The 23,623-nt window shown below is 46.1% G+C and overlaps 1 protein-coding gene across 1 annotated transcript in view; it reads right to left on the bottom strand.

The window, feature by feature from the left end:
- Positions 1 to 23,623, bottom strand: part of LOC147122292 (dihydropyrimidine dehydrogenase [NADP(+)]-like) — a 1,139,740-nt gene that overhangs the window by 1,030,323 nt on the left and 85,794 nt on the right. The window lies entirely within an intron of this gene.

Genomic DNA, 23,623 nt, shown 5'->3' with positions numbered 1-23,623 from the left:
GGGACTAGAGTCCTGGCGGATCATATAACTAGGGCTGTAGAGAGGGCTTTAAACTAACTAGTGTGGGGGAGGTTCCTCGAGAGCAAATAATAAAAATGACAACAGAGAAGGTCATAGACTTAGGTAGCAGTGGGGAAATTAAAAACCAGTGTGTGTCAGGAAGGGGCAGAAGGTATGGAGTGAAAGGTAAAGTAATAAAAAGGGCAAAAGCAGGAACTAAGTGTCACAAAACATATTTGAAAGTTCTCTATCTGAATGCACGTAGGATTCGTAACAAAATAGATGAGTTAATGGCACAAATAACTACATATGGGTATGACCTTGTGGCCATTACAAAAACATGGCTGCAGTGTGACAATGCCTGGGAATTAAACATACCAGGTTATTTAACGATCAGGAAGGACAGGCAGGAAGGAAGGGGAGGTGGGGTGGCTATGTTAATAAAGGAAGGAATCACTGTAATACAGAGAAATGATATTGGGTCAAAAGATCAGGATAATAAAACAGTTTGGGTGGAGGTAAGGAAAAATAAGGGGCAAAAAACACTAGTGGGCGTAGTCTATAGGCCTCCAAACAGTCGCAACTCCGTTGGACGGAATATCAATCAGGAAATAGTTGAGGCTTGTAATAAGGGAACATCTATAATTATGGGGGATTTTAACTATCATATTAATTGGACAAATCAAATTGGGCAGGGCTGCCTTGAGGATGAGTTCATTGAGTGTATTAGGGATGGGTTTCTTGAGCAGTATGTAACTGAACCAACCAGGGGGCAAGCAACCTTAGATCTGGTCCTGTGTAACGAGACAGGATTAATTAAAAATGTCCTAGTAAACGATCCCCTTGGAATGAGTGACCATAACATGGTTGAATTCCATATTCAATTAGAGGGTGAGAAGGTTGGATCTCAAACAAGCATGCTAAGCTTGAATAAAGGAGACTATGAAGGTATGAGAGCGGAATTGAGTAGAGTGGATTGGGAAAATAGATTAAAGGGTAAGACGATACATGATCAGTGGTGTACATTTAAGGAGTTATTTTACAACTTCCAAAAAATATATATTCCACTGAGAAGAAAAGGGTGTAAAAGAAAAGACAGCCATCCGTGGCTAAGTAAAGAAATTAAGGATAGTATTCGACTAAAAACAAGGGCATATAAGGTAGCCAAATCTAGTGGGAGGATAGAGGATTGGGAAAACTTTAAAAGACAGCAAAAAATAACAAAAAGATTGATTAAGAAAGGGAAGATAGATTATGAAAGTAAATTAGCAAAAAATATAAAAACAGATAGTAAAAGTTTTTATAGTTATATAAAAAGAAAAAAGGTGGCTGAAGTAAATGTTGGTACCTTAGAGGATGAGACCGGGAAATTAATGGTGGGAAATATGGAGATGGCAAAAACACTGAATGAATATTTATTATCAGTCTTTACAGTAGAGGACACTAAGAATATCCCAACACTGGACAAACAGGGGGCTATAGGGGGGGAGGAGCTAAACACGATCAAAATCACTAAGGAAGTGGTACTCGGTAAAATAATGGGACTCAAGGCGGATAAATCACCTGGACCTGATGGCTTACATCCTAGGGTCTTGAGGGAAGTGGCGGTAGGGATTGTGGAAGCATTGGTAATAATTTTCCAAAACTCCCTGGACTCAGCAAAGGTCCCGGCAGACTGGAAAACTGCTAATGTAACACCCTTATTTAAAAAGGGCAGTAGACAGAAGGCTGGAAACTATAGACCGGTTAGCCTAACATCTGTGGTAGGTAAAATTTTGGAGTCCATTATTAAGGAGACAGTAACAGGGCATTTGGATAATCATAATTTAATAGGACAAAGTCAGCATGGTTTTATGAAGGGGAAGTCATGTTTGACAAATTTGCTGGAGTTCTTTGAGGAAGCAACATATAGGGTGGATAAAGGGGAACCAGTGGACGTAGTGTATTTAGACTTCCAAAAGGCATTTGACAAGGTGCCACACAAAAGATTATTGCTTAAGATAAAAAATCACGGGATTGGGGGTAATATTCTGGCATGGATAGAGGATTGGCTATCTAACAGAAGGCAGACAGTTGGGATAAATGGTTCATTCTCAGACTGGCAATCAGTAACTAATGGTGTTCCGCAGGGGTCAGTGCTGGGTCCCCAACTCTTTACAATCTATATTAACGATTTGGAGGAGGGGACCAAATGTAACATATCAAAGTTTGCAGATGATACTAAGATGGGAGGGAAAGTAGTGAGTGAGGAGGACATAAAAAACCTACAAGGGGCCATAGACAGGCTAAGTAAGTGGGCAGAGATTTGGCAGATGGAATACAATACTGGAAAGTGTGAGGTTATGCACTTTGGCAGGAAAAATCGTAGAGCAAGTTATTATCTTAATGGCAAGAAACTGGAAAGTACTGAAGTACAAAGGGATCTGAGGGCCCTGGTGCACGAAACTCAAAAGGTTAGTATGCAGGTGCAGCAAGTGATTAAGAAGGCCAATGGAATGTTGGCTTTCATTGCTAGGGGGATAGAATATAAAAATAGGGAGGTATTGCTTCAGTTGTACAAGGTATTGGTGAGACCGCACCTGGAATACTACATACAGTTTTGGTGTCCATACTTAAGTAAAGACATACTTGCTCTCGAGTCAGTACAAAGAAGGTTCACTCGGTTAATCCCGGGGATGAGGGGATGGACATATGAGGAGAGGTTGAGTAGATTGGGACTCTACTCATTGGAGTTCAGAAGAATGAGAGGCGATCTTATTGAAACATATAAGATTGTGAAGGGGTTGGATCGGGTGGATGCAGGGAGGATGTTCCCGATGATGGGTGAAACTAGAACTAGGGGGCATAGTCTTAGAATAAGGGGCTGCTCTTTCAAAACTGAGATGAGGAGGAACTACTTCACTCAGAGAGTGGTAGGTCCATGGAATATGCTGCCCCAAAAAGCTGTAGAAGCTACATCATTACATAAATTTAAAACAGAAATAGACAGTTTCCTAGAAGTAAAGGGAATTAAGGGTTACGGGCAGCGGGCAGGAATTTGGACATGAGTCTAGGTTCGGATCAGACATGGCCCTGTGGGTAGCGGAGCGGGCCCAGGGGCCGTGTAGCCTGATCCTGCTCCTATTTCGTGTGTCTAATTCTGTTAGATGCAGGAGATGGTTCTGTGATAGTAGATTGGCGGTTAGGATCAGATCAGCCATGATCTTATTGAATGGCGGGGCAGGCTCGAGGGGCCGATTGGCCTACTCCTGCTCCTATTTCTTATGTTCTTATGTTCTTACATACTCATGTGACTCGGCCAACGTTGTCTACCTCATACGTTGCAGGAAAGGATGCCCCAGAGCATGGTACATCGGCGAGACCATGCAGACACTGCGACAACGGATGAACGGACACCACGCAACAATCGCCAGGCAGGAGTGTTCCCTCCCAGTCGGGGAACGCTTCAGCAGTCAAGGACATTCAGCCTCCGATCTTCGGGTAAGCATTCTCCAAGGCGGCCTTCGAGACACACGACAACGCAAAATCATCGAGCAGAAACTGATAGCCAAATTCCGCACCCATGAGGACGGCCTCAACCGGGATCTTGGGTTCATGTCACGCAACATGTAACCGCACCTGACGTAGGGTCATCCAGACTTGAGTCATCGTTGGCTTGTTCTCTCCGCACAGATGCGGCCAGACCTGCTGTGATTTCCAGCAAAAAAAATGTTTTTTGTCTGTTTTTTTGTTTTTCATACAGACCCCAGCATCTGCAACATTTGACCCCTTGTGACCCCACCTCATTGCTCTTTGATGTAATGTTTTCCTGACTGACCTGTTTGGACACCATTTACACCTTTGACTGCTGTGATTATCTCTCTGCCGAGGTGTGATAAATGGCAGTTAGAGAGATTACCTGTAAACATCTGACATTATTCTCTGACTATATAAGCTGTGTTTTTATGCATTTCTCCACTTCACCTGACGAAGGAGCAGTGCTCCGAAAGCTTGTGATTTCAAATAAAGCTGTTGGACTATAACCTGGTGTTGTGTGATTTCTTACACTTGTCCTTCTAGGTGGTAGAGGTTGCGGGTTTGGGATGTGCTGTCGAAGAAGCCTTGGCGAGTTGCTGCAGTGCATCTTGCAGATGGTACACACTGCAGCCACGGATGCCGGAGGTGGAGGGAGTGAATGTTTAAGGTGGTGGATGGGGTGCCAATCAAGCGGGCTGCTTTATCTTGGATAGTGCCGAGCTTCTTGAGTGTTATTGGAGCTGCACTCATCCAGGCAAGTGGAGAGTATTCCATCACACTCCTGACTTGTGCATTGTAGATGTGGAATGGTTTTGGGGAGTCAGGGGGTGAGACATTCACCACAAAATATCCAACCTCTGACCTGCTCTTATAGCCACAGTGTTTATGTGGCTGGTCCAGTTAAGTTTCTGGTCAATGGTGACCCCCAGGATGTTAATGGTAGGGGATTCGGTGATGGTAATGCCATTGAATGTCAAGGGGAGGTGGTTAGAATTTCTCTTGTTGGAGATAGTCATTGCCTGGCACATGTGTGGCACAAATGTTACTTGCCACTTATCAGACCAAACCTGAAGGTTGTCCAGGTCTTGCTGCATGAGGGCACGGACTGCTTCATCATCTGAGGAGTTGCAAATAGAACTGACCACTGTGCAATCATCAGCGAACATCCCCACTTCTGACGTTATGATGGAGGGAAGGTCATTGATGAAGCAGCTGAAAATGGTTGGGCTCTGAGGAACTCTTGCAGCAGTGTTCTAGTGCTGAGATGAATGGCCTTCAACAAGCACAACCATCATCCTTTGTGCTAAGCATGACTCCAGCCAGTAGAAAGTTTTGCCCCTGATCCCATTGACTTCAATATTACTAGGTCTCCTTGATGCCACACTCGGTCAAATGGTGCCTTCATGTCAAGGGCAGTCATTCTCACCTCACCTCGGGAATTCAGCTCTTTTGTCCATATTTGGACCAAGGCTGTCATGAGGTCTGGAGCCGAGTGGTCCTCGCGGAACCCAAACTGAGCATCAGTGAGCAGGTTATTGGTGAGTAAGTGCCACTTGATAGCACTGTTGATGACACCTTCCATCACTTTGCTGATGATTGAGAGTAGACTGATAGGGTGGCAATTAGCCAGATTGGATTTTTCCTGCTTTTTGTGGACAGGACATACCTGGGCAATTTTCCACTTTGTCGGGTAGATGCCAGTGTTGTGGCTGTACTGGAACAGTTTGGCTAGAGGTGCAGCTAGTTCTGGAGCACAAGTCTTCAGCACAACAGCTGGGATGTTGTCGGGACCCATAGCCTTTGCTGTATCCAGTGTGCTCAGCCATTTCTTGTTATCACTTGGAGTGAATCGAATTGGCTGAAGACTGGCTTCTGTGATGGTGGGGATCTCAGGAGGAGGCCGAGATGAATCATCCACTCCGCACTTCTGGCTGAAGATGGTTGCAAAAACTTCAGCCTTGTCTTTTGCACTCATGTGCTGAGCTCCGCCCTCATTGAGGATGGGGATGTTCATGGAGCCTCCTCCTCCCATTAGTTGTTTAATTGTCCACCATCATTTATGACTGGATGTAGCAGGACTGTAGAGCTTTGATCTGATCTGTTGGTTGTGGGATCGCTTAGCTCTGTCTATTGCACGCTGCTTCTGCTGTTTAGCATGCATGTAGTCCTCTGTTGTAGCTTCACCAGATTGGCACCTCATTTTTAGTAATGCCGGGTGCTGATCCTAGCATGCTCTTCTACACTCCTCATTGAACCAGGGTTGGTCCCCTGGCTTGATGGCAATGGTAGAGTGGGGAATATGCCACGCCATGAGGTTACAGATTGCGGTGGAATTCAATTCTGCTGTTGCGATGGCCAACAGTGCCTCATGGCCGTCCAGTGTTAGTTCATGAGTAGTTTCTTTATGATGATGAGATTTATAACACAATCTATCACCATTTAACTCTTCATAACCTAAAAGGCCTCTACCTCCTTAGCTCCGGTGAAGAAAGCCCCTGCTTCTCAAGCATTTTTTCATAACCTTACCCCTCATCTCTGGTAACATCCTAACGAATCCACACTGCACCTTTTCCATTGCTTTTATAATCTTCCTATAATGGAGTGCCTAAAACAATGTGCAATACCCCAAATACATCCCTTAGATGTTCACAAGATAATTACAGATGAACACCATTCCACCCAACTTAATTCCTCCATCCCTAAAAACCCTAAAGTCACCCAATTACAGCATCCAGTTGTTTCTTCCATGATTGCAGGCTTTTTGCCTCCTTCACTCCATCTCAATTACCATTTCATGTGTTGATATCTCTTTCCTCGTATTAGTTCTAAAGTTACCTTGTACTAATTCTCACAATTAAAATTAACGGAATATTATGGATTTATTTTGTCCATTACCTTAATGATCTTAAAAACTTCTATTTGGATTACCTCTCGGTCAACATCTTTCCAGGTTGAAACGTCCAATGTTCTCCAGTCTTACCTCACAATTCAGACCTTTGATATTAGGGGCGCGATTTTGTGAATGGAGGCAGGTTGGAGGCGGGACTGCTGCATGTCGGGTTTCAGTCTCGCCTCCATCAAGTTGTGGCCAACCCATGCTATTTTCCCTTGATTGACCTTGTTAAGCCCGCCCAGCGGGAAGCCGATTGCAGTGCACATCAACGTATGACGTGTCATCTGTCAAAAATTTTTGCAGATGAATTGTCATCATTTGACAGCTCTGTGAAGCTGTCAAACAATGACAATCTCTGCAGTTTGATGAGGTCTTGCATACAAGACCTCATCAACCTTCTTTCTTTTGCAAAATTAAGATGTTTGTTGCATCTGAGAATGCAACGGACATCTCTCATCTGCAACACGGAGGTGCGAGACTCTCCGTATAGAAACCGACTGAAGCCTGCAGGAAGAAACAAAGGTAAGTACACTTTCAAAAGCACTTAGCACTTACCTCAGATACTCACCTCTACACTCTTGCACCCATCACCTTCACACCACACTTTTGCACCCTCCCGACCCCCGCAGACCCAATACTTGCCTCACTGAGCTGTCGGGTTTTGGTGCCGTCGGGAAGCCCGCACTTGTGAGGGCAAAAACGGGATAATCCTATTTTCTGCCTGTTAACTACCTGTTAACAGGCAGTTAATAGGTTTTAATCCCGTCCCGCCTCCAAGGAGACGGGACCCGGCACGGGACGGCAACCTGCCTCCTGGGAAGATGGCATGGAGGCAGGTTGGCCCAAATTCTGCCAATTTCCCGGCAGTCCCGTCTCCATACCCGCCTCCTCGGGGCTGAGAAAATCACCCCCTAGGAATCAGTCGCATGGCTCTTTTCTACAGTACCATTCAAGCCGTAACTGTGGCCAGGCAGAGAGATGGAATCAATGGTAAAAGCACAGAGTTTGTGACAGTGGCCAAAGAAAATGGTTTGGTCCTCCCATTGTTCAACTGGACGAAATTGCAGATCATGCTGGACTGGATGTTGGACAAGCAGTCTGACAAGACAGAGGTAGTGGAGGGGCAGGAAGAGGTGGTGGAGAGGTAGAACTGAGCATCATCAGTGTACATGCAGAAGCTGGCCACATGCTTACACATGATGTTGCCAAGGACAGCGTGTAAATGAGGAGGAAGACGGGGTCAATAATAGATACTTGCGAAACTGCAGGGGTAACGGTGCTAGGGTGGGAAGAGAAGCCATTGCTGGAGATACTCTGGCTACAATAGGATAGGCTAGGGTGAAACCAAGGGAGGGAAGTCCTACTGAACTGGATAACAGAGGAGAGGCATTGGAGCAGGTTTGTATGGGCAACCATTGAAAGGTTGTAGAGAGGTCAAGGAGGATGAGAAGCTAAATTGCACCATGGTCACAGTTACATAGGATGTAAGTTGTTACTTTGCTTTGGGCCTGTGGCAGGAGCAGAAACCTGACTGGACAGATGGAGTTGCAGGAAAATGGATATGGATTTGGGAGGTAGCGACACAAGCAAGGACTTGAGAGGAAAAGAAGGTCAGAAATAGGTGGCGACTTGCAAAGACAGAGGGGTCGAGGTTGTTTTTTTTTGAGAAGGGGGTCAATGACAGTAATTTGGAAAGGGTAGGATACAGTACCAGAGAAACGTACTGTATAGTACTGTAAGAATACAGTACCAGAGTACCAGAGCACGGTGGCATAGTGGTTAGCACTGTTGCCTCACAGCGCCAGGGACCCGGGTTCGAATCCAGCCTCGGGTGACTGTCTGTGTGGAGTTTGCACATTCTCCCTGTGTCTGCGTGGGTTTCCTCCGGGTGCTCCGGTTTCCTCCCACAGTCCAAAGATGTGCGGGTTAGGTTGATTGGCTATGATAAATTGACCCTTAGTGTTAGGGGGATTAAATACGTGGGGTTACAGGGATAGGGTGGGATATGTGTTGGTGTAGGGGTTACGGGGATCGGGTGGGATATGTGTCGGTGCAGGCTCGATGGGCCGAAATGGCCTCTATCTGCACTGTGGGGTTTCTGTGATTCTGTGAAAAGGGAACCATTTAGAACATCAGCTAGTATGGGGGCCAGGAAGGAAAATTGGGTGGCCAGCAGTTTAGATGTAACAGATCAAAGAACTGGAGATGGGCAAGGTGAGCTCTGTTTGGACATGAAGGGAGATGGGAAAGAAATTAGAGCAAGATATGGGTTCAGGACTAGGGCAAGCAAGAGCCTGCCGGATGGTTTGGCTTGGTGGGCAAGGGAAAAGCAGCAGAGGCTGCTAAATGGATGGTGACAAACTTAGTGACAAAGTGTTGGAGGTGAGGGAGCACAGAAGAGGTGTTTAAGGAGATAGTACATAGTGGAGAAAAGAAGCTGTGGTTATCTTTGCACGCCAGGGTGATCCTGGAGTAGTAAATGATTTTGTCAGAGGATAGTGAGGCCTGATGGCACTTGCTCTGCTTCACAGCGATCTGGTGTTGGCTGGCTAAAGCAGTTGTGCAACAGATATGCTCAAGTCTGCACCCTTTGGACTTAAGGGAGCGAAGATGAGGGCTATACGAGGGATATGACCAGCATGGGGAGAGTAGAGGTTTTTACAAGGGCCAAAGACATGGAAGGAGGTGAGGGAGTGGTTGAGCAGATCAACAACTGCAGAAGTTTTATGGTGAATGGACCCCCAAAATCTAGACAGGCAGCAGCTTGAAATTAAAAACTGTATTTGACGTGAGGGAGTTTTTTTGTCCAGGGCTTCTGCAGATAGTTTTTGTCATGCCCAACATGAAAGCAGGCATCCAGAGGCATGCTCATACTTCCTATGAAAGAAACAACAACTTGCATTTATATAGCACCTTTAACGTAGTAAAACATTCCAAGGCACTTCACAGGAGTGTTATCCAAGCCACATAAGGAGATATTAGAGCAGATGACCAAAAGCTTGGTCAAAGAGGTGGGTTTTAAGGAGCGTCTTAAAGGAGGAAAGAGAGGTAGAGAGGCGGAGAGGTTTAGGGAGGGAATTCCAGAGCTTAGGGCCTTGACACCTGACGGCACTGCCACCGATGGTTGAGCGATTAAAATTGGGGATGCTCAAGAGGCCAGAATTAGAGGAGCGCAGATATCTTGGAGGGTTGTGGGGCTGGAGGAGATTACACAGATAGGGAGGGGTGAGGCCATGGAGGGATTTGAAAACAAGGATGAGAATTTTAAAATCGAGATGTTGATTAAAAAAATTTTTGAGGACGTAACTGGTAAAATAGATAAGGGAGAACCAGTGGATGTGGTGTATTTGGATTTTCAAAAGGCTTTCGATAAGGTCCCGCATAAGAGATTAGCATGTAAAATTAAGGCACATGGGATTGAGGGCAAGGTATTGACTTGGATAGAGAACTGGTTGGCAGACAGAAAGCAAAGAGTTGGAATAAACGGGTCTTTTTCCGACTGGCAGGCAGTGACTAGTGGGGTACCGCAGGGATCGGTCCTTGGACCCCAGCTATTCACAATATATATTAATGATCTAGACGAGGGAACTAGATGTAATATCTCCAAGTTTGCAGACGGCACAAAGCTGGGTGGGCGTGTGTGCTGTGAGGAGGATGCCGAGAAACTCCAGTATGATTTGGACAGGTTGGGTGATTGGGCAGAAGCATGGCAGATGCAATATAACGTGGATAAATGCGAGGTTATCCACTTTGGTGTCAAAAACAGGAAGGCAGATTATTATCTGAATGGCAATAGATTGGGAGAAGGGGAAGTGCAACGAGACCTGGGTGTTCTTGTGCACCAGTCGCTGAAGGTAAGCATGCAGGTGCAGCAGGTGGTTAAGAAGGCAAATGGTATGTTGGCCTTTGTAGCGAGAGGGTTTGAGTACAGGAACAAGGATGTCTTGCTGCAGTTGTACAGGGCCTTGGTGAAGCCACATCTTGAGTATTGTGTGCAGTTTTGGTCGCCTTATCTGAGGAAGGATGTTCTTGCCATGGAAGGAGTGCAGCGAAGATTCACCAGGCTGATACCTGGGATGGCAGGAATGACGTATGAGGAGAGAGTGGGTCGATTGGGCTTGTACTCGCTGGAGTTTAGAAGAATGAGAGGGGATCTCATTGAAACTTATAAAATTCTAACAGGACTGGACAGACTAGATGCTGGAAGGATGTTCCAGATGGTTGGGGAGTCCAGAACCAGGGGTCACAGTCTAAGGATAAGGGGTAAGCCATTTAGGACAGAGATGAGGAGGAATTTCTTCACCCAGAGAGTGGTGAACCTGTGGAATTCTCTGCCAAAGAAGGCAGTAGAGGCTGCCTGGGAGATGCCGCTGATGTCTGCTGCTGATCCCTGGAATGAGCCTGAGGCAAAAAAGTTGAGTGACTTTGATGGCCACTGGTAAGGGTTGTCCACCTGGTCCTCTGGGCTGCAAGTCTTGTTGCAGCATTGCGCAGATGTCACCCACTACCTCTCGTGTAAGTCGGAGCCGCCTTTGGCACTGCTGCTCAGACATGTTGATGTAGCTGACCCTGTGTCTGTAGACCCTGTTTGGGGGGTATCTCCTGCGCTGACGGGCTTCCATGCGCTGGCTCCTTCTGGCCTGTGCAGCCTCAGGTGGGTGAGCAGCACCTTGGCGCTCCTGTTGGTGCTGCTTTTGTTGGTGCTGCTGTTGTTGGTGCTGCTGTTGTTGGTGCTGCTGTTGTTCCTGGTTCTGCTGGTGCCGCAGCTGGTCTTCATCTAATACCCAGAAGGGAAGGAAATAAATGGCTCCCATGCTTCTGGTATATGCCTCAGTTGAGGAAGCACTGAGTAAAGGTGGCGAGAGGGCTTTCCCAGGAGGTCACACTGCAGATGGGTGTCAGGCTCCAAACTTCCACAGCTGTGGTTATGCCTGCTAAAAGTTCCCCCAGGCCTGAGACAACTAAGTCCTGCCACCTGCAAATGATGGCTGATCAAATCTCCTCTTTAATGTTTGCGCTGCAGCTGATAGTCAGCAATCCACTTGTGCTCCCGCCAGGTTTCACCATCGTGTTTCAGAACAGGCGTGTTTCACCTGGGAAAAGGGTTAAACTCACAAAGGCCTTTTAAAATGGCATTACAGAGCTAATTTAGTGGTTGTTAAGGCCCTTAACGGCCTATCCCGCCTCTTGGAGGCGGGGCGGAGATGGGACCATTAGACACAAGTTATTTAAAATTGCTTGGAGGTGGGATGGAGCCCGCCCGCCAGTTTATGCAATTTTAACCCCCCACACGCCTCCAATGCCGCCTCCACAGCCCAATGAAAATCCTGCCCATATTGTTTACAGTGTTTTGCAGAATTATGTAGGAGTCTTATCCACAAAATCATGTTTTTTTCACAGCTATATCAAATCCATAACTACCTACTGTATCAAACATGTCCAATCTTTATACCCATAAGTATCCTGTACCTTTTGAAATACATTCTCTCAAGACCAATGCTGTCTATACTAGGACTATCCCAATTAAATTGTGTTGTTGCTTCACAGCCTTGTGATACATGTTAATTGTTTCTAGCATTTGAGTATGTTCAGTGATTACTGACTGACATAAGCGTCTGGGAAAACACTCAACAGAATTGGCTTGATTGGCTGCTATCCAATATATTCTTTTTGGCTTTGCATGAAGTACAAGCTAATGTCGTAGCATGCAGTTTGAGGGCAGTATTTCATTCTTTAAATAAGTGTGTTGTTCAGCTAAAAATTCATGGCAAAAACGACACTAAACAAGGAACAAAAATATACTCCATGTTTGTCACAGGTGCTCATGCTAATTCAGAATATAGCTGTTTATAAAAGGACATACGGACAGAAGGAAGGAAGGAAGGACAGAAGGAAGGAAAGAAGGACAGAAGGAAGGAAGGAAGGACAGAAGGAAGGAAGGAAGGAAGGAAGGAAGGAAGGAAGGAAGAAGGACGGAAGGATGAGAAATTAAAAGAAAGGAAAGGAAGGAAAGAAAGGAAAAGAAAAGAAAGGACTTCCATTAATATAGCGCCTTTCTCAACCTCAGGACGTCCCAAAGTGCTTTACAGTCAATAAAGCGCTTTTAAAGTGTAGTCACTGTTGTAATGTAGGAAACACTGCAGCCAATTTTCGCTCCCACAATGATAATGACCAGATAATCTGTTTTAGTGATGTTGATTGAGGGATAAATATTGGCCAGGACAATGGTCAGAGTAATGGTCCGAGTAATTGTTGTTTGGTATAGGAAATTTGCAGAAGTGCAGATCAGAGACATTCAACTTTTTAAGATAATTTTTAAGATCATTTACATCTGTAACAAAGGGTGGTGTCTGTGAATGCTGATATCATTTTTAATCTAATAATTTTAGATTGTCTGTGGAACTGCTCAGGGTAAGTCAGAGGATGTTTTCTCAAGGACAGCAGCATTATCCTATGCAATGCACAATGCATTATTCTGTTGCTAAACTGTGTATTGTTTTAGGAGTGAAAGGTGCAATTGCTCTGTATTCTTGAAAGCAATGGTTCGGACAGTTAAAATTAGATTGGCTCTTTTCTTGTTAAAGGTCTAATAGTTGAGAAGTTGAGGTGAATCAAAGTTTAATTGTTTGGCCAGGAAGCCTGCATGAAGTACAGGAAACTCTTTTTTATCCAGTACCAATGGGACCGGCGTGCTGCCGGTTTATCAAAAAGTCCGGATTACAGAGAGGTATAGTAAAAGGTACGAGAGCTCCGTACACAGCAACAAATCCAGACTTCCCTGTTGCTTAGCAACAGGTGCAGGAACCCCAGCCATAAGATCCAGGCGTCCCTGTTGCTTAGCAACAGGTGCAGGATCCCCGGTTACACAGCCACAGATCCAGGAACGGCCACTAATATGAAGTAAAACTTACCTGAACCTACTCCTGAACTTTGCCGGTTAACAGAGGTTTCCGGTTATTTAGGTGCCGGTAAATCGAGAGTTTCCTGTAATTGGGAATGCTTTTGTTTTGTATTTTGTACCTGTATCGAAATGCAACATATGGGAAAGCGAATGTACCACTTTTAATATATTGCTAGCTGATCGCAAGAGGCACTGCTAACACAAATAAGAGGATATGGGCCAGAAATTCAGTGGGCTTTGCACCCAGTTACCGCCCAAACAGGGCTTCTGCGCCAGTAGAGGAGTTTGCGCTGATATTCAGCGCTGCGGTAATGGCGGCGGTAGCCGGTAGCGCTGCGCCAGCACCGATGATGTCATCGGTGTGCGCAGTGCCCCGGTTCCGCCCCGCTACCGGCCCGACCCCCATATTTAGTTGCGGCCGCCTCTTCCGCAGTGGCCGCAAACAACGATGTGAAGACCGGGCCGTGCTGCAGCCTTAGTGGCGCTAGTTAAGGCGGAGGTGCGGCCGGCCGCTTTTTCGGCGGCCGCCTGCCCGCACCTCCTTCCCCGGCCTCCTCCACCCGCCCCCCCCCGCGGCATTGCCGGCTGCTTTCCGGGAGCCCGGCACTTCTCCGTGGTGCCGGGCTCATTTGCCGGCACTAGCGAGCGGCGATCTCTGAGTTGCAGGCACCTCCCCCTTAAGAGAAGGAGGAGGCCTGCAGTACCGCAGCCTGCCGCTCCGCAGCGGGTGGCGCTGCGGCACCTACAGCGCTGAAATTCAGTTTCAGCGCCCCAAGCGGGGGCGGGCACACCCTGGAATAGCGCCCGGTTCCGACTTGGGGTGCAAAAACTGAATTTCTGACGGGCGCAACTGGCTCCGCGCGCAGCGCTAACTTTTGGGCGCTAGCCAGCTGGCGGGGCCAAAGTGAATTTCTAGCCCTATGTGTTTTATAATAAAATGGGTATTGTGCCATCTAATGCACACTGTATTATCAGCATCATTGATTTATGGCAACTGAAGAAATCAAATCCCATTTTCATTCCATTGGGTTCTGTGAATTTTACCAATATTTTGGGGAACTAAATGACTGGTCTTGATTATTATACGTACCTTTTTGTTTTTTGCCTATGTATTTTGTTTTCATAAACTATCGAATACACTGGAAGGTGGTGGCAAAGATGTTCCACCAAACATAGGTAGGATTTGGGTTGCAGTTACGTGTTACAGTATTGGGGAGTGAGGAAAACATGCGGATAGGTAGTGTTGGAGGCTGGTCCTGGGTGTAGGAGGCAGCTGCACCAGTAAAGAGAGAGTGGTTTGGGGGATTGAGAGCACTGGGATACTGGTGGTGAGATACGGGAGCATTGGCCGCGATTTCCCCTACTTCGGCGGGTCCGTGGCAGGCGATGTCGGTGGCGGGTCCCGACCCCGCTGCTGGCTCCAGCCCGCTGTGCAGAATGATTTTACGTTGATTGGGTTTGTTAAGCCCACCCTGAGCGTTTGCCAGCCAATTGAAGGATGTGGGTCTGATGACGTCAGTTGATGACGTGTCATCAGCCAGTTTCCTTAAAGGGACCATGCGCAAATTTAGTTTGACAGTTGCACTATCAGTGTACTACAACATTGAGGTGCTGCAAACACTGACAAGCACTGCACAGAGGTGCATGGCTGCACCCAGGCTCTCCCATGACTCACTCCATATGCTTATGGAGTGAGACACAGCACACAGTGAGGTTCTCTTCCCTTCCCATGGGCAGAAGAGACCTCCCCAGGAGATCAACACAGCCTGGTTGCACATTGCACAGGAGGACACAAGCAGGAATGTCGTCAGGAGGACGAGGCTGCAGCGGCACAAACCTTTCAATGATCTCAGTAGATCACAAAATGTTACTGCAAAGCCACTCATCACATCCCCATCACTCTGCCTTCCCTACCCTACTACTGCACATTCTTACTCACACCAACTTACCTTGCACCTCCACCCATTCCTGTCTATCTACATTATCACTTCCCCATCTCACTAGCCACCCCTCACACTCACCCTCATCCTAGTCCAATCATATCAACTAACAACACACGAGCGTAGGCACTTGGGTGTTTTATGCAATGTCCATGTGAAGTTTCTGTTAATGTGCTGTCAAACATTGAAACCTTTATTTTCAACACTTTGCGTTTTTAGCCAGATCTGTGTGCACCTTTGAAAATGGCTTAGTGAGTTGCAGTGAATGGTGAGACATAACGGTACCCCCCGCAATGGTGATGAGTGTGAAAGGAATGGCTTGGGCATTGTAGGGATGCTTTATGGTGTTGGTGTGGGGTGGTGCAAACCTGGCGCATCATGTGGCAGCCAGGGTGTACAGCATCAAGTGAAGTAACTCTGGCCATGATGAGGCCATCCCTGGCCTCTCGGGCAACAATGTGGTCGGGTGCTGATGCCCTGTGTCCTGTGCAGCATCAGCTGATTGTGGAGAAGGGTGGTGTTGTTGTTGGTGCTGATCGTGGTAGGATTCTGAGGGTCAAGGTGAGATAGTTTCAAGGGCACCGATGCTGATGGAATAGATGGCAGGTGAACTTGAGATGATAGAAGTGATCTGTCAATGATGGGAGAGGTCAATTGGGTGGCACTCGATAGAGAGTTTTCTCCAAACATTTGCAACCTGCATAAAGCTCAATCTGTCTTCCAAATGCAGTAAGCAACAGCTTCTGAGCTTGGAAAATGAACAGCTGTGAGATGGGAGCTTTTATAGCACATTTGCAACTGTCAAGTAATGAGATGATCCCATGGTCATACAACTCCCAGCCTGCTTACCTGACATGATCCCCGAGCAGCGTGGACCCTGTGGGTGACCTCGTAAAATGGTACGGTGAGCTCAAAATACTTTTTAATGGGCTGTTAACAAGATCATAATGACCTGAATTTCTCATCCGCCGCTGCGTGCCCGGTCTGTTGAGCCCTGACAGACCCGACATTTGGGAAAGCCACGAGGCATCAGGTTAACAGTGGGGTCCTGACCCAGTGTCAAAATTTTTTTTTCCCACCTGACCCGCCACCGAACGCGTCCGCTGACCCCCCCTGAAAAATTCTCCCCATTATAGTTGCTGTGTGGGACCAGCGAGCAATTTGGGGCGACTGCTGAGAAAAGCACAACGAGGGTTTTTAAAAAAAAAAAAAATTATAAATAGGAGCACGTGTGCTCAGACTTGTTTGGGGGAGCCAGAAATAACTGGCCACAAAAGGGTGGGGAGGAAAAATGCACTGGTGTTTTGGGCAGGAGAAATAAGAGGGGACAACAGATGGAGGCAAATCATCTCAGCCCCAGAACATTGGTGCAGGAGTTCCTCAGGGCAGTGTCCTAGGCCCAACCATCTTCAGCTGCTTCATCAATGACCTTCCCTCCATCATAAGGTCAGAAATAGGGATGTTCGCTGATGATTGTACAGTGTTCAGTTCCATTCGCAACTCCTCAGATAATGGAGCAGTCCATGCCCGCATACAGCAAGACCTGGACAACATTAAGGCTTGGGCTGATAAGTGGCAGGTAGCATTCGCACCACACAAACGCCAGGCAATGACTATCTCCAACAAGAGAGAGCCTAACCACTGCCCCTTGACATTCAACGACATTCAACAACCAGGGGATCACCATTGACCAAAATCTTAACTGGACCAGCCACGTAAATACTGTGGCTACAAGAGCAGATCAGAGGCTAGGTATTCTGCGGCAAGTGTCTCACCTCTTGACTCCCCAAAGCCTTTCCACCATCTACAAGGCACAAGTAAGGAGTGTGATGGAATACTCTCCACTTGTCTGGATGAGTGGAGCTCTAACAACACTCAAGAAGCTCGACACCATCCAGGACAAAGCAGCCCGCTTGATTGGCACCCCATCCACCACCTTAAACATTCACTCCCTCCACCACTGACGCATCGTGGCTGCAGTGTGTACCATCTACAACATGCACTGCAGCAACTCGCCAAGGCTTCTTTGACAACACCTCCCAAACCCGCGACCTATACCACCAAGGACAAGAGCAGAAAGCGCATGGGAACACCACCACCTCCAAGATCCCCTCCAAGTCACACACCATCCTGACTTAGAAGTATATCGCCGAGCCTTCATCATCGCTGGGTCAAAATCCTGGAACTCCCTCCCCACAGCACTATGGGAGTACCTTCACCACACAGACTGCAGCAGTTCAAGAAGGCGGCTCACCACCACCTTCTCCAGGACAATTAGAGATGGGCAATAAATGCTGGCCTTGCCAGCGATGCCCACATCCCAGGAACAAATTTTTAAAAAATGACAGCCTTACCTCCCTTGTGATATCAACCTTGGCTCAGAGGTAGCAATTTCAACGTGAGTTAGAAGGTTGTGGATTCAAGTCCCACTCCAAAGACTTGTGCACAAAAACTCAGCTGACACTCCAATGCAGTACTGAAGGACTGCTGCACTGTTGAAGGTGCCGTCTTTCGGATTAGGCGTTACACAAAGGCTGTCAGCCCTCTCAGGTGGATGTAAAAGTCTCGTCACTATTTCGAAGAAGGACAGGAGAATTCTCCCCAGTGTCCTGGCCAACATTTATCCCTCAACCAACATCACTAAAAAAAAGATTATCTGGTCATTTACCTCATTGCTGTTTGTAGTACCTTGTTGTGCACAATTGGGTGCCACGTTTCCTATATTATTACATTCCTACATAGTGATTACACTTCATAAAGTACTTCATTGGCTGTAAAGCAATTTGGAATGTACTGAGGCATTGAAAGGCATTCTTTTGTTATTCGTAGCTATAGAGTGTATTACAGACCCCCAAATAGTCAGAGGGAGAGAGAAGATCAAATATGTAGGCAAATTTCTGAGAAGTGCAAAAACAATAGAGCAGTAATAGTCAGGGATTTCAACTACCCTAATATTAACTGGGATAGAATCAGTGTAAAAGGTATAGAGGACACAGAAATGCATTCAGGAGAATGTTTTTAACCAGTACGTAGCAAGCCCAACAAGAGAGGGGGCGGTTCTGGACTTAATGAAACTGTTCAGGTGAAAGGGGTATGAGTGGGCGACCATTTTAGTGATAGTGATCATAATTCAGTTAGATTTAACGTAGTTATGGAAACGGACAAAGATAGACCAGGAGTAAAAGTTCTCAATTGGGGAAAGGCCTGTTTTACTAAGCTGAGATATGATTTAGCAAAAGTGGACAAGAAACAGCAACTTGAAGGTAAATCAGTATCAGAGCAGTGGGAGGCATTCAAGGAGGAGACAGTGAGGGTTCAGAGCAAATATGTTTCCACAAAGAAAAAGGGTGGGACTCCCAAATCTAGAGTCCCCTGGATGTCAAGGAGCATACAGGGTAAGATAAGACAAAAAAAGGGAAGCTTATGTCAGATACAGAGAGCTCAATACTGTAGAAAGCCTAGAGGAGTATAGAAAGTGCAAGGGTGAAATTAAAAAGGAAATTAGGAAAGCAAAGAGAGGGCATAAAGAAATATTGACAAGTAAAATCAAGGGAAACCCAAAGATGTTTTATAAATACACAGAAAGCAAGAGGATAACTAAGGAAAGAGTAGGGCCTATTAGAGACCAAAAAGGTAACCTGTGTGTGGAGGTGGAAGACATGCATATGGTTCTTAATGAATACATTGCGTCTGTCTTCACAAAACAGAGGGACATTATAGTTAAGGAGAAGGAGCGTGAAATATTAGATGAGATAAACATAGTGAGAGAGGAAGTATTAGCATCTTTGAAAGTAGATAAATCATCAGGCCCAGATGAAATGTATCCCAGGCTGTTAAGAGAGGCAAGGGAGGAAATAGCAGAGGCTCTAACCATCATTTTCCAATCCTCTCTGGCTACAGATATGGTGCCAGAGGACTGGAGGACTGCTAACGTTGTACCATTGTTTAAAAAGGAAGAAAGGGACAGACTGAGTAATCACAGGCCAGTCAGCCTAACCTCGGTGGTGGGCAAATTATTGGAAAAAATTCTGAGGGTCAGTTTTAATCGTCATTTAGAAAGGCACAGATTAATCAAGGACAGTCAGCATGGATTTTGTTAAGGGAAGGTCATGTCTTACTGACTTGATTGAATTTTTTGAGCAGGTAACAAGGAGGGTCGATGAGGTTAGTGTGTTTTATGTAGTCTACATGGATTTTAGCAAGGTCTTTGACAAGGTCCCACATGGCAGACTGGTCAGAAAAGTAAAAGCTCATGGGATCCAAGGGAAAGTGGCAAGTTGGATCCAGTGGGGTTCCGCAGGGCTCAGTTATAGGTCCCTTGCTTTTTGTTGTATATATCAATGATTTAGACTTCGATGTAGGGGGCATGATTAAGAAGTTTGCAGATGATACAAAAATTGGCTGTGTGGTTGATAGCGAGGACGCAAGCTGTAGACTGCAGGAAGATATCAATGGACTGGTCAGGTGGGCAGAAAAGTGGCAAATGGAATTCAACCTGGAGAAGTGTGAGGTAATGCATTTGGGGAGGGCTAACAAGGCAAGGAAATACACAATAAATGATAGGATACTGTGAGGTGTAGAAGAACAGAGAGACCTTGGAGTGCATGTCCACAGATCCCTGAAGGTAGCAGGACAGGTAGATAAGGTGGTTAAGAAGGCATACGGGATACTTTCCTTTATTAGCCGAGGCATAGAATACAAGAGCAGGGAGGTTATGCTTGAACTGTATAAAACACTAGTTAGGCCGCAGCTAGAGTACTGCATACAGTTCTGGTCACCACATTACAGGAAAGGTGAGATTGCACTAGAGAGGGTACAGAGGAGATTTACAAGGATGTTGCCAAGACTAGAGAATTTTAGCTATGAGGAAAGATTAGATAGGCTGGGGGGTTTTTCTTTGGAACAGAGGAGGCTGAGGGAAGGCTTGATTGAGGTGTATAAAATTATATGGGGCCTAAATAGAGTGGATAGGAAGGACCTATTTCCCTTAGCAGAGAGGTCAATAACCAGGGGGCAGAGATTTAAAGTAATTAGTAGAAGGACTAGAGGGGAGTTGAGGAGAAATGTTTTCACCCAGAGGGTGGTGGGGATCTGGAACTCACTGCCTGAAAGGGTGATAGAGGCAGAAACCCTCATCACATTTAAAAAGTACTTGGATATGCACTTGAAGTGCCGTAATCTACAAGGCTATGGACCAAGAGCTGGAAAGTGGGATTAGGGTGGATAGCTCATTTTTGGCCAGTGCAGACATGATGGGCCCACTTACCTCCTTTGCTGTTAATTTCTATGATTCTAGCTCTGCACCCTTTATGTCCCATTGGGCAATAGTATCCTCCTCCCCGCCCCTGGAAACCCCTAATCTTCTTCCCGATTTCCCTCCTGCATCACTGCCTATGATCTCACCTTTTGGATTGCTGTTTTCCTCTCCATGCCCTTCCCCCACCAAAAATGAAAAGCCCGTTTCTGAGCACTGATTTGGAAACCACGCTTTCATTTTTTTTTTAAGTACTTAAAGTTCATTCTGTATTAAGTTGCTCACCTTGTGCACCCCATATTTCCCTGTACCCATTGGAGTCAGTAAGGTGGCCTTCCTGGTCCTCTCATTACCCGTGAACTGTACCATCTCCTACATTTCACTGTCTCACTATCGTGCACATAGTTATGCCCTCTCACACGACAACGCACATAGTTCTCTATGCCAGATTTTAATCCTTGAACTCATATGAAAGTTGTAGGGTGAATAAAGTAAAAGCCTGTATCTCAGCGCTGCGGTTTAAAGAGTTAATGCAATATAGTACAATCACTGTTGGCTTATTGGCTCATAGAACACATCAGGAAGATTCTACCTGACCAGCCTCCTTGATTACTTTAAGGAAGCGATAACCCATGATGTTTATGGTAAACCCTATCGACATTGTGTACTTAGACTTTCAAAAGGCATTTGATAATGTTACACACAAAAGTTTACTAATTAAGTTCAAAGCTGTAGGGATTCAGGACAAAACTCGAGTGTTAATAAGAAGCTGGCTGAAGGGTAGAAAACTTCTGGAACTCCTTAGATGGGTAATGTCAGTGTGGAAGGAAATACTGAGTGAGGTGCTCAGTGTTGGGACTACTATTGATTCTAATTTATATCAAAGAAGTGGATTCAAAACTCAATGCAACATTTGCAGATAATACTAAACGAGGAATGGAAGTGGAATTGAAGGACCGAGCCCCGAAACTACAGAATGAACCAAACAAAATATGTGTGTGCGCCGATCCATTGCAAATAAAGTTAATATAGACAGTGTGTAAAGTATTGCACATAGGATTGAAAAATGGGCCACATTTATATTTAATGAAAGGCGTTGAAATAGCCAAGGATGAAGTTGAACGGAGCCTTAGGTACTCTCAATGCTCAACATGTCCAGCCAATCCAGAGCTGCAATCAATAGAATAAAGAGAATATTTCAGTACATAGCCAAAACAGTAGAATTCAAGTCAGAGGAAGTAGTGTATAGTGCTCCGATCAGACCACAACTTAAATGCACTGCCCTGTTCTGGTCACCAAAAAACAAGGGAAATATTTAATTGTTGGAGATCAGTGCAGAGAAGAGGCTTATCCCTGGTTAAAAGTGTGGCAGTTAGGACAAAACATTGGAGAGATAAAGGATTTTCAGCCCAGAAAGGATGTGCCTGAGAGGTGATCTTTACAAGATAGTAAATGTTATGGATAGCATTAATTCGGAATACTACTTTAAAATAAACAGTGCACTGTGAGCGGGGGAGAGAGAGAGAGAGAGAGAAAGATAGATAGAGATGATATAGATCAGGATAAAGAGAGAGATGACAAAAATGCACAAGGTAAGAAAAAAAAGATAGAGTGCACTCAATAAGCTGCAATTTCCTCCAATTAAACACTGGGAAGATAGACACCATCATCTTTGGCACCTGCCACAAACTCCATATCCTCACCACCAATTCCATCCCCCTCCCCAACCACTGTCTCCGGCTGAACAAGGTTGGGGCTCAGTAAAAGGTGGTCCTATTTAACCCAAGCAGAGCTTTCGATCCCGTATACTTACAAAGACTGCCTATTTCCACCTCTGCCTTAGCCCATCTGTCACTAAAACCTAATCCATGCTTGTCACCTCCAGAGAGGAATATTCCAATGCTCTCATGACCAGTCTCCCATTCTCCACCCACCGTAAACTTTAGCTCATCCAAATCTCTGCTGCTCATACACTAACCACACCAAGTCCTGCACACCCATCACCTCTGTCCTTGCTGACCTCCATTAGCTCCTGGTTCTCCCCCTCATGTTTAAATCCCTTCATGGCCTTGCCTCTCCCCATCTCTACAACTCCTCCAGTCCTACAACCCTCTGAGAACTCGCTATTCCTTCTACTCTGGCCATCTATGCATCCGCCTTCCCTTCACCCCACCATTCATGGTTGTGTTTTCAGTTGCCTAGGCCCCATGCTCTGGAATTTCCTCCCTAAACCCCTCCACCACTCCGCCCCACTCTCCTTAAAATTCAACTTTTCCACCAAACTTTCAGTTACCCCATCTAATATCTCCTCCTCTGGCTCAGCATCCATTTTTGTCTGATTACATCTCTATGAAGTGTCTAGGGACATTTTACTACGTTAAAGGCACTATAATAAATAACATTGTTGTGTCAGATGGTGGGTGGAGAAAGCGCAGGAGATCCAGCAGCTAGCCGACAACCACGACGTGTATGGATTCTTTAGCGCAGTCAAGACCACCTACGGCCCAAGCACGCAAGGTCCTACCCCACTGCGGGCCAAGAACGGAGAGGTACTCATCAAGGACAGGGAGGCAATCAGTGCCCGCTGGAAGGAGCACTTCGAAGATCTCCTTAACCGAGACTCTGTCTTCAACGTGAGTGTCCTCAACTCCATCCCGCAGCATGCTACCCGCCATCACCTCAGCACAACCCCAGCCCGGCAAGAGGTTGAAAAGGCCATCCAACAGCTGAAGAACAACAAGGCCTCAGGAGCAGATGGAATCCCTGCCGAGGCACTAAAACATGGCAGAGAAGCACTACTGGCGCAAATTCATGAAGTAATTTCTCTTATCTGGAAGGAGGAGAGCATGCCAGGGGATCTCAGAGATGCCATAATTGTGACCATCTTCAAGAAAGGTGACAAGTCCGATTGCAGTAACTACAGAGGAGTTTCCCTGCTGTCTGCCACAGGGAAAGTCATCGCAAGAATCCTCCTCAATCGCCTTCTCCCAGTGGCTGAAGAGCTCCTCCCAAAGTCACAATGCAGATTCCACCTACTAAGGGGCACAATGGACATGAACTTCACCGCGCGTCAATTACAAGAGAAATGCAGGGTGTAGTGTATGTAACTGTTCTACCTT

This window comes from Somniosus microcephalus, chromosome 3 (genome assembly GCF_052327205.1).
Source record: "Somniosus microcephalus isolate GS21.2 chromosome 3, FLI_Smic_1.0, whole genome shotgun sequence".
NCBI classification, from domain to species: Eukaryota; Metazoa; Chordata; class Chondrichthyes; order Squaliformes; family Somniosidae; genus Somniosus; species Somniosus microcephalus.
The sequence above is the reverse complement of the archived record's forward strand: the minus strand, read 5'-3'. Positions and strand labels throughout refer to the sequence as shown.